The sequence below is a fragment of the Gossypium hirsutum genome, chromosome D07, assembly GCF_007990345.1.
Source record: "Gossypium hirsutum isolate 1008001.06 chromosome D07, Gossypium_hirsutum_v2.1, whole genome shotgun sequence".
Taxonomy (NCBI): Eukaryota; Viridiplantae; Streptophyta; class Magnoliopsida; order Malvales; family Malvaceae; genus Gossypium; species Gossypium hirsutum.
Window position 1 is genome coordinate 7550129 of NC_053443.1, and position 11563 is coordinate 7561691.

Consider the following 11563-nt stretch of genomic DNA (forward strand, 5'->3'; position numbering starts at 1 on the left):
TATCATATCATATCATATTTATTTTCTTAGTATATAAAAAAACCTAAGGATCGACTTGTGCTGAAGATCAGACAAACAGACAAGGTTTAATTAAAGTAAACAATTAATGTGGTGATGTGCCCATTAAGAGCTGGTGAGGGAATTCAAAATTGGAAGATTGATTTGATGGCATCCAAAGAAAGATGAGTGGGTTGGATTTGATTGTGGGTTGATTTGATTAGAGTTTTCTGCAAAAGTTTCAGCCTTTAACACAATAAAGGATCCTTTCAAACATAGGTGAAATTTTAACAATGCTTGTGATGTTGAATAAAGAAAAAAATTGAACCCAAATTGAGAAGCAGGATGGAGTCACATTGAAGTATTATAGTTACCTAATTGTTCATATTTCACAAATTACATTTTGTATATAAAATTTTCAAAACATCAACAATTATTTGCAAGTAAGTGAAAAAATTGCATGTAAATTCTAATTTAAACAAAGATTCTTGAAATTTTAAACAAAGAAGAAAAAACCTCCTGGGATTTTTATTTTGGGGAAGAAGAATAGAGGAAGAAAGAAAAGAAGAAGAGAAAATTAATAAAGATATCAGTTGTCATAATTCACATAATATAAGTTTTTTTTAAGCAAACAGTTGGGACAATTTATGTAACGGAATTATAATTTAAGTATCACATGTCATCTTGTTTGTACGTCTTCTTCACTGGCTTCTCGATAACTTAGAAATAGGAGGTGAAGAAGACAGTATGATGGCCAGGGTAGGAAAAAGAAGAAAAGAAAATGAGAGAAAATGAAAAAGAAAAAGAGGTACAAACAGGACAACATGTGGAGCCATGCGAGTGGCCAGCGCTGCCACGTCAACAAAAAAGGTAACGGCATTAGGCTTGGGTACCAATATAGTTGACAGAAAAAAAGTTCGGATATCAATTTAGGACAAAAAAAAATCATAAGTACCAATCTAAGAGAAATACACAAATTTGAATGCCAATTTTATATTTAACTCTAAAAAAACTATAATTTAAGGACGAATTATTCATTTAGAAAAAAAATTGTTTCATTCGTTAGCTACTATTAATATATAATTAGTTTTATCTTCAACCAAATCTTTTATATAGTCATAAAGGAGAGAAAAGAAAATCCAATTGCTTAAAGTTAAATTTGATGATAAAAATAAGTTTTCCAATATATTAATAAGTTATATACAAATAAATTATAATAAAGCACTACATATATATAATAGGAGCTGAAGAAGATGTTAATAACTTTGATTCCCAAAAGAAAGCTACCTCAAACATCTATAAATTTTATAAATGAAGCGTATAAAATATGCACTAAGGCACAAATCAATCATCTCAAACCACTGTCTGAGCACACCATATCAAAGTGTCTTCATCCAATATAATGGACAAGATTTTTACTCAAGCAGACCAACAAAGGTATCTTGAGTGCTTTTAGAATAGATATGTGGGGTTTCCTGCTCGCAATTTTACAAAAGATAGGGTTCAATGACCGACAGAGGCAACTTATTATGACCTATCAGATTTTCATAAACGGTAGCTCGACTTAGACTTGGGGATCCCTATCTTTTCTTGTTATGCCAAGATGTGCTTTCCTTGATACTCCTCCACAGACGATTGCTATTTATTCTTTAATGTTGTTGTGGTGCAATTAAGTCCATACTAGCTCCTTTTTGTTTGCCCTCTGGCCTGTCAATTAATCACACAAAAGCCGAACTATTCTTCAGCAATGCAGGCGAAGCAAACAAGAGGCAATGGTTGTTGGACATTGTAGGAGTTAACCAGGTCCACATTCCAGGGAAGTATCTGGGAATTCAATTGGGATGCTCGAATAATAAGAAGTTATGTTTCCAGCGGCTATTAGAAAAGTTGCAGAACAAACTTGCTTCTTAGAAATCACTTTGCCTTCCCAAGGTACGAGGCATACGTTATCTTCTTTACCAATTTATACATTTTCTTGTTTCAAGGCCCCGAAATAAGTTGTTGAGAAAGTAGACCAATTACTGAGAAGCTTCTGGTGGGGACATGAGCTAAATCAGAAAAAGTTGCATATGGCATACTATTTGTAAACTGAAATGTGAGCATTTCAAAGCTTGAATTGTTGAACGATGCCTTGTTGTTTAAGCAAGCATGGAGAATGCTTATAGAAACCCTTCTAACCTGGCACAAAAAGTATTGTTAAATAAGTGTTCTCCAACAATAAACTCTTACAATGTTGTTCAGAAAGTGTCAGATTCCTAGGTTTGGAAAAGCTTATTAAGAAAGGCGACATATATGCGAAAAATGTCTTCATGTCCCAGAAGGGAAAGGAGAGAGATAATTGTAATGCCCAAAATTTTTAATACAATTATTAATGACACTGTTTTGGAAACATGCACAAAAGAATTTTTGAGAAATTGGAATGAGCTTAATAAAGGATTTCTTTTAAAAGAATTAACTAGATACTGAGAAAGGAAATTAGTAAGGATAAATGTGAGTTTAAAATGTGGAATAAAATATTTAATTCGGATTTAGAGATGGTATAAGAATTAAACTGTAAATTGATCATACGAATTAAAAGTTAGTTTAATAATTATTATTTTTGTATAAAGGAGACATGAAGAATTGAAAATCAAGTTTGGATTAAATTGAATGTGTGGATTATTAAAAGGGGTATTTTGGAATTTTCTACATGCAATTCGTTTTCACTGGAGTGGATCATTTTCCGGTTCCTTATCTATTTGAACTATGACTTTAAGTACATCAATGTATACAAGTCATGCATATATAGTTTATTATCCACTTAGGATTAAGGTATATCATATTATGAACATCACAAGTGAATAAATCCATAAATGGATATAGGATAAATTCAACTTGGGTCTTGTTTGATGTATTATCAATCCAAATAATTATATCTATGTTTTTATCTTTTGGGACTCATTCACTCAGATACCGAAGACAATGTATCTCCCCATCAGACTTAATAGATGACATAATAGTCTTTCAATCAGTTTACTCAAATTCGATTATATTACAGACTATTTAGATTATCTACTAATATAATTTGTATTTTCGCATTATGATTCGACCACATAATGCAACTTAATATTAGTTAAATATTAGATAATCAATGAGCCAATATTTGTTTATATTTTGTTTTGCGTGCAAATACTGTTGAGAATATATACAAACGATATTAATGAGTAATGAAATTTTATTTCACCCAATTTGTTTGAAAAATTACAAATACACTACACTTAAGGTATTAAATCTTAACCGTATTTGTGTGCAATGTAGATATGATATAATGCATTATGAAATAGCACATATGTTCACTTGGTTTTGTTTGGAGGGAATGCACTTTTAGTTCAATATATATATATATCTTGGTTGTGTTTGGCTAGGGCACCTATGGTGCAATATGTACATGGTAGTTTTGTATGAAAATCTCAAGTGTTGGAATCTTATTTTACTAAGTTCTAAAAGTATGAGCATTGGTAAAAGAAATATATAAGTAGATATGTATTGAAACAAGTATGATAATAACAAGTTAAGAAAATAAGAATTTGATAGTAGGATGCCAGTAGTATGTTAAGAAAGAGGTACATAAATATTGAAATAGTAAGCCTTGTGAAATGAGAAGAAAATGTGAAATTATTGATGGGAACTGCATATAGATTGAAAATAAAATTAAGAATTGAATGGTATAAGAAAATTCTCGTTAAAGGAACAAAAAGAGGTTAATAGATGATAACCACTCTAATTAAGTGAAACGAATGGTACTTGAGTGTTTGAGTTTTAATGAAAAATTAATAAGTGATTCAAATGAAACAAGATTTTATGTCTATAAAAGACTCAACACTAACATGCTTGTAATCAGGGTGAAGACTTATAGGGATATGAAAATGAGTTCATATGCAATTGTGTTAAGGAATAATTGTTACATGCTTATAATATGTAATGACATTAGGTATGTGTGAGCTATATGGAAGTTTGTTGGTGAAAATTGTCTTTTAATTGGTTATATGAATAAGTAAGGCATAATATGAAGATGTTCATTTTGTTTATTGATGATTTGTTGTTTGTAATTTATTGTTTAATAACATGCTTTTAATGTAGAAACATATGTGGTACTGTTGGACATTGATGTGCACCACAATGCTTTAAAAAAGCTCAATGTGCAAATGTTGTTCCGTCGCAAGTTATAGGGGTTTGAGTTTGGTTCTTCATGTAGAGCAACATCACACTCAGAGATCTCAGCTGATTGAATGATTTGTAATTCCTTTTCGGCCTTTTTAATAGTCATGACATGTACTTAGGCCTTAATATTGTCTTTTGGGGGTGCTTGACTTGGATTTAAATGTTATTTTTGGTTATTTGGCATATTTAGTACATGTTTGACACTTTTGGTAATTTTGATGCACTAATTTTGATAATTTATTAAGAGACTTTGATGTTATATATGCATGTTGATTCAAGTTACTTTTTAATTACCATAGAGGCTAAAATTTGATTTAAAGTATGTTTGACCATGAATTTGCATGTTATACACATGTTTTGATATGTCAATTTTGTTAGTATTAGTTTGGTCTATGTTATGTATGTTTAAGTATGGTTTAGAGTAAGCTTGGAAAACTTGAAATGATCAATTTTCTATATTTCTGGTGTGAAGTACTCAAGTAGCAGAATCACATAATTGGCTATAGGTACCCAAACCTCAAATTCCAATACTTGCAAAGTCAATAGCTAAACTTGTGAAATAGGGGTGACAAGTAGCATCAAGTATTGGTATGTGTACCAAGTTCTTGTTTAGTTCAGGCCCATCAGTCTCTATAATGTGCTATACAATGTGGTTACTAAGACAGTGGTTAATAGATTGAGACCAGTTACGGTGAAACTCATACAGCCTAACCGAGTGAGTTTCATTGCTAGAAGACACATTGCTAATAACATCCTTATTGCTCAGGAGATCATCTATGCCATGCGGACTTGTAAAGGTAAAAACAAATGGATGGCATTAAAGTCAACCTAGAGAAAGCGTACAACCGTATCCGGTGGGATTTTTTGAGGACACTTTTCTTGAAGCAGGACTTCCTAATTCTCTTACTTAAGTAATCATGCATTGTATTTCCACGACTTCTATGCAGATTATTTGGAACGAAAAGATTACGGATACTTTCAAACCTTCTAGGGGTGTGCGTCAAGGAGATACCATTCCTCTATATCTTCTTTTTCTTGGGATGGAGCAGTTAGGACATCTAATAGAGAAGGCGGTGACTATTTCTTTATGGACTCCCATTAAACTTTTTCGTCGAAACCCACCTATATCTCATTTTTGTTTTTGCAGATAACTTGGTTCTCTTCTGCAAGGCAAACTTGTTGCACGCAGAAGTCGTTAGTGACATATTGGGTGTCTTTTCCAAACATTCGGGCCATAAAGCGAGTTCGTATCAAAATTCACATTTTTTCTCCAGTAATGATGTTGGAATTGTGCCAATGTTATCAGTAAGAAGTTTGGTTTCACACAGGTTGAGGACCTGGCAGCCTCTTTTTAGTTCACTATTGAGAAACTGTACCGCGAGTTGAATGAATGAGATGCTAGGACGTTGTCTATCATCAGACGAGTTACCTTAATGAAGGTGATTCTTTTGGCTATTCCCAATTATTTTATGAGCTTTGCATTAATCCCAATTTCAATTTGTAACGAGATTGGCAAAATAGATAGAGCTTTCATTTGGGGTTCTAGCTCGGACGGAAGGAAGTCGGCACTTAAGAGTTGGAGTAAATGGAAATGGCGGCCTAGGGATAAGAAGATTACGGGATCAAAATAAAACCAATTTGTTAAGACTTGGTTTTGACCTTTTAATCGAGGTGGATACCCTTTGGTTTTGGGTCCTGAGATGCAAATATAATGTACAAGGACTTCCTCTCGAATGTTAGGAGAAAGGTTGTTGGAGCAAGAGGCAGCAGCAGCAAGCTTCAACAAGATACTTGTCGAGCAAGTCTCGTGACTTGTAGGAGAAACAAAGCAGAAAACTCAAATGGATTTTTAAGCAAAACTAAAAATGGAGAGCATATGGATGATAACTTGTTGAATTCATTTCATCAACTAAATATGGCACAAAGCCAATACATAAAACAAGTTTACAATCTTGATAAAACAGTAGGTTGACCTAAACTTCACCTACTACCACTAATACACATAGTAACTTGTGCTAATTAGCTTGAACAAACAAACAAAGCTGATTTATCAGCTCAGTCAACATCAAAATTACATCAAACATAAACCTAACATAGTTATAAAGCAACTAAGTTACATTACTCTAACTTAAAATTACAAAATGAAACATAAACAGCTTGCTGACTAGGTGAACCAGCAGCTTCTGCATGTAGTGCCTTTGACAGTCTTGGTTGCTGCATGCTGACCATTACTTCAACACTCCTCCTTGGTTAGCATGTTGCAAACTCTCATATTAGCTCTCAGGTGTTCAAACTTGGAAACACTTAGTGCTTTTGTTAAAATATCAGCAATTTGCTCTTCAGAACTGCAATGTATCAGCTTAACAACATGAGCTTGCTCCATTTCCCGAACTGCATGAAGTTTGATGTTGAAGTGCTTGGTCCTTCCATGAAAAACAGGATTCTTTGCAATAGCAACTGCTGATTGGTTGTCACACATTATCTCAGTTGCTTCCTTTTGCTCATGATTGATATCTTTCAAAATTTTTCTAAGCCATATGGCTTGATTGACTGCTGCAGCAGCAGCCACATATTCTGCTTCTGCAGTTGACTGAGCCACTACTCCCTGCTTCTTTGAGCTCCAGCAAATCATAGCAGAGCCTATGTTGAATGCATAACCTGTAGTGCTCTTCATGTCATCCAAGGAACCAGCCCAATCACTGTCACAATATCCAACTAGCTTCAAGTTCTCAGCCTTGGTAAACTGCATTCCATAGGACAAAGTTCCTTTGATGTATCTTAGAACCCTTTTTGCAGCTCTAAAATGACTTTCATTTGAACAATGCATAAACCTCGAGAGTAGACTCACAGCATACATTATATCAGGTCTAGTAGTAGTCAAATACAACAAACATCCAACTAGACTTCGATAGGTTGTTTCACAAACCTTTTCATGCTTGTCTTGGCTTGAGAGTTTTTCTCCAACAGCAACTGGTGTGCTGGTTGCTTTGCAATTCTCCATTGAGAATTTGTTGAGAACCTTCATAGCAAAGGTCTTTTGACTTAGCCAAATACTATTCTTAGCTTGAGTTACTTCCATGCCTAAGAAGTAAGACATCAATCCCAAGTTTGACATTTCAAAGTGCTGTTGCATTTTGACTTTAAAGCTGCTTAGCATCTCATGATCTCCTCCTGTCACCAGTAGGTCATCGACATATATTGAGACAATGAGCTGAGTTTCAGCACTAGTTGATTTAACATACAGAGTTGGCTCGCTGAGACTTCTTTCAAATCCTTGACTGGTCAGATAGCCATCTATTCTGCTATACTAGGCCCTTGGAGCCTGTTTCAAGCCATACAAGGCTTTGTTGAGCTTGTACACCATTTCTTCTTTGCCAGACACCTTGAAACCTTGAGGTTGCTCCACATAAATCTCCTCTTCAAGGAATCCATTCAGAAATGCTGATTTTACATCAAGTTGATGTATCAACCACTGTTTTTGTGCTGCTAAGGCAACTAGCAGTCTAATAGTGTCTAGCCAGGCCACTGGTGCAAAGGTTTCCAGGTAGTCTGATCCATACCTTTGACTGAAGCCTTTCACAACCAATCTAGCCTTTAACTTGTTTAGGCTACCATCAGCATTGTTCTTTACTCGATAAACCCATTTGACACCAATAATCTTCCTGTTTGTTGGTTTATCAACCAGACTCCAGGTCTGATTCTTTTCAATCATTTTGATTTCTTCAATCATTGCTTGCTTCCAGCCCTCCTGGCTTTCTGCTTTTTCAAAGCAACTTGGTTCAACAGTAGCCACTTGTGCTCTTTCATAAACATCAGCCAGTGATCGAGTGCCTCTGATTGGAACATCATCTACATCCATTTCAGATGTGTTTTCATCATTTTCAACTTGGTCCACTGCGAGATCTTCAGCCACTGCCTCTGGTTCAGCCTTCTCCCAATTCCAGTGTCCTTTTTCATTGAAAACAACATCCCTGCTAACCAATATCTTGTTTGTAGCAGGTTCTAGGATTCTGTAGCCCTTCTTAACCAAGCTATAGCCGATCAGGATCCCTGCTTGAGCTCTTTTATCTAGCTTGCTTCTCTTCTCAGCTGGAACTTGTGTGTAGCACAGACAACCAAAGGTTCTAAGATGAGCCAGTGATGGCTTAAACCCAAACCAGGCTTCAAATGAAGTCTTCTCAGCCAGAGCCTTGGTTGGGAGCCTGTTTTGGAGATAAACTGCTGTGTTAACAGCTTCAGCCCACAGACTTTTGGGCAAATTCTTCTCAAACAGAAGACATCTTGCCATGTTCATCAAACTTCTGTTTTTCCTTTCACTGACCCCATTCTGTTGGGGTGTATACACATTAGTCAACTGGTGTTTGATACCTGCTTCTTCACAGTAGGCTTGGAACTGAGCTGAGGTGTACTCAGTTCCATTATCTGACCTCATTGCTCTAAGTTTGCAACCAGACTCAGTTTCAACAGCAGCTTTATACTTCAGGAACACAGATGGAACTTCTGATTTCTGTTTTAGAAAATAAATTCAGCAGTATCTTGTTAAGTCATCAATAAATAGAATAAAGTACCTGCTTCCTTTGAGAGACTCAGTCTTCATTGGTCCATACACATCTGTATGCACAAGCTGGAGCTTCTCTGATGCTCTCCATGTTGTGCTTGTTGGAAATGGCAATCTTGCCAATTTTCCTTGCTGACATATCTCACAAAGCTCATCATTCTTCACTGAATCGATGAAATTTTCTGCCAGACCTTTATTGACCCTGCGGGTTATGGATTTGTAGTTTGCATGTCCAAGCCTCTGATGCCAGAGTCTCGAGTCATCAGTGGAGGCTATGCAGGCTGAATGTGAGTCATTTGGCCAGTCTACTTCAAAACATTTATCAGTCATGGTGACTGTTATAAGGTTTGATCCACTTGGATCAAAATTTGACATTCTTTCTCCTTGAAAACAACTGAGTAACCTTTCTCAAGTAGTTGAGTTATACTGAGAAGGTTCCTATCGATTTCAGGTACCAAAAGTACATTTGAAATAATTTTGCCACCTGTAGAAGTATGAATCAGCACATCTCCTCTTCCTTCAGCATTGATTAACTGACCATTTCCAATTTTTACTTTGGTTTTGCAGGTTCTGTCCAGGGTTTTGAAGATAGTTGCATCTGGTGACATGTGGTTTGTGCACCCACTGTCTAGAAGCCAGCCCTTTGAACCCTTCTTCTGATTTGCTGCACATGACACAGCAAAAACATGTTCTTCTTGATCACTGCTTTCTTCAGCTACTCGAGCTTCTACCTTTTGTTGCTGAAATTGATTCTGTCTTGGTTTGCTTCTATTCTTGCAAACTTTTTCAACATGGCCTTTTTTCTTGCAGTGTTGGCATACTGCATCTGGTCTAAACCAGCATCTATCTTCTGGATGACCAGCTCTTTTACAATGTCTGCAGAGTTGGTCGCTGCTCCTAGCAGCATCAGGCTTAGGCCTGTTTTTCCAGAACTTTTTGCCTTTATGAGTTTTGATGCTCGAGGCTTCTTTGGCTTGAAAAGCCCCTTCCTGGTGCTCCTCTTGTCTGCTGGCTCTTCTTTGCTCTTGTGCATACAAGGCATTGATTAGCTCAGTTAAGGAGATAGTTGTCAAGTCCCTTGAGTCTTCGAGGGATGAAATTTTAGCTTCATACCTCTCTGGTAGAGTGGACATGACTTTCTCAACCATTCTAGCTTCGCTGAATTGCTCTCCTAGGAGCCTTATGCTGTTTACAACAGCCATAATCCGATCTGAGTACTGCTTAACTGTTTCTTCCTCTTTCATTTTGAGATTTTCGAAATCTCTTCTCAAGTTGAGCAGCTGTTGTTGCCTTGTTTTCTCAGTCCCCTGAAATTCTTCTTTCAGCTTGTCCCAAGCCTCCTTTGGTGTTTCACAGGCCATGATCCTCATAAAGATCACATCTGTCACACAATTCTGTATGCATGACATGGCCTTGTGCCTTTTTGTTCTTTCATCAGTGTGTTGCCTTATTTGAGCAACTGTTGGATTAGCTCGAAGAGGTGCTGGCTCAGCATCTGAGTTAACAACTTCCCATAGGTCGAATGCCTGCAGGTAAGTCCTCATCTTGACTGCCCAAATGTTGAAGCCCTCTCCATTGAAGACAGGTGGTGAAGCTGGTGAAAAAACTGATGATGCCATCGTTTTGATACTGAACTACAACAGGTCCTCTAAGAATATGGCTCTAGATACCAATTGTTGGAGCAAGAGGCAGCAGCAGCAAGCTTCAACAAGATACTTGTCGAGCAAGTCTCGTGACTTGTAGGAGAAACAAAGTAGAAAACTCAAATGGATTTTTAAGCAAAACTAAAAATAGAGAGCATATGGATGATAACTTGTTGAATTCATTTCATCAACTAAATATGGCACAAAGCCAATACATAAAACAAGTTTACAATCTTGACAAAACAGTAGGTTGACCTAAACTTCACCTACTACCACTAATACACATAGTAACTTGTGCTAATTAGCTTGAACAAACAAACAAAGCTGATTTATCAGCTCAGTCAACATCAAAATTACATCAAACATAAACCTAACATAGTTATAAAGCAACTAAGTTACATTACTCTAACTTAAAATTACAAAATGAAACATAAACAGCTTGCTGACTAGGTGAACCAGCAGCTTCTGCATGTAGTGCCTTTGACAGTCTTGGTTGCTGCATGCTGACCATTACTTCAACAAAGGTGATTCAAGGGGTTCATTGATTAGTTGGAAATGGTAATTTGATTACCTTATGGAATTATCCTTAGGTGACTGAAGTGGAATCTCTGATAGGTTGTGAACCTATGAGGGAGGACATGTTACTCAAGGATAGTCAGTTCTAATGGAGACTGGGATTGGCATTTTTGAACTTGGTGCTGCCGCATAACATTGTTACTAAGGTTGCTGGTATTTTACCTCCTAGTGATGCAGGGGAAGATCGTCTAGCTTGGTCTTGGTCTACGAATGGAGTTTTTTCGGCCTCAGCCACCTATAAAACCATGGCAAGGAGTCAACTGGGAGAGGAAGATTCAGTTTCGGACTTATTTGGAGGTGTACAGTACCAGAACGGTCAAGACATTTTCTATGGATGGTTTTCAAAGACCGTCTCCTAATTTTTATGCCGTTGGTAGAATTTATCTAAAAGCTTTGCTGATGATGGGTGAGAAAATTTCTCATAAAATATATTAAAATAATCTTCCAGTACATTATCTACCAGGAATAATAATAATAATAATAATAATAATAGTAATGTATCTGATTTTATGTACCAATTGTTGTTATGTCCATTGTCCTTTTGTAGGCACCAATGTTTTGAAAAATCACTTATCACTTCTAATTTTCT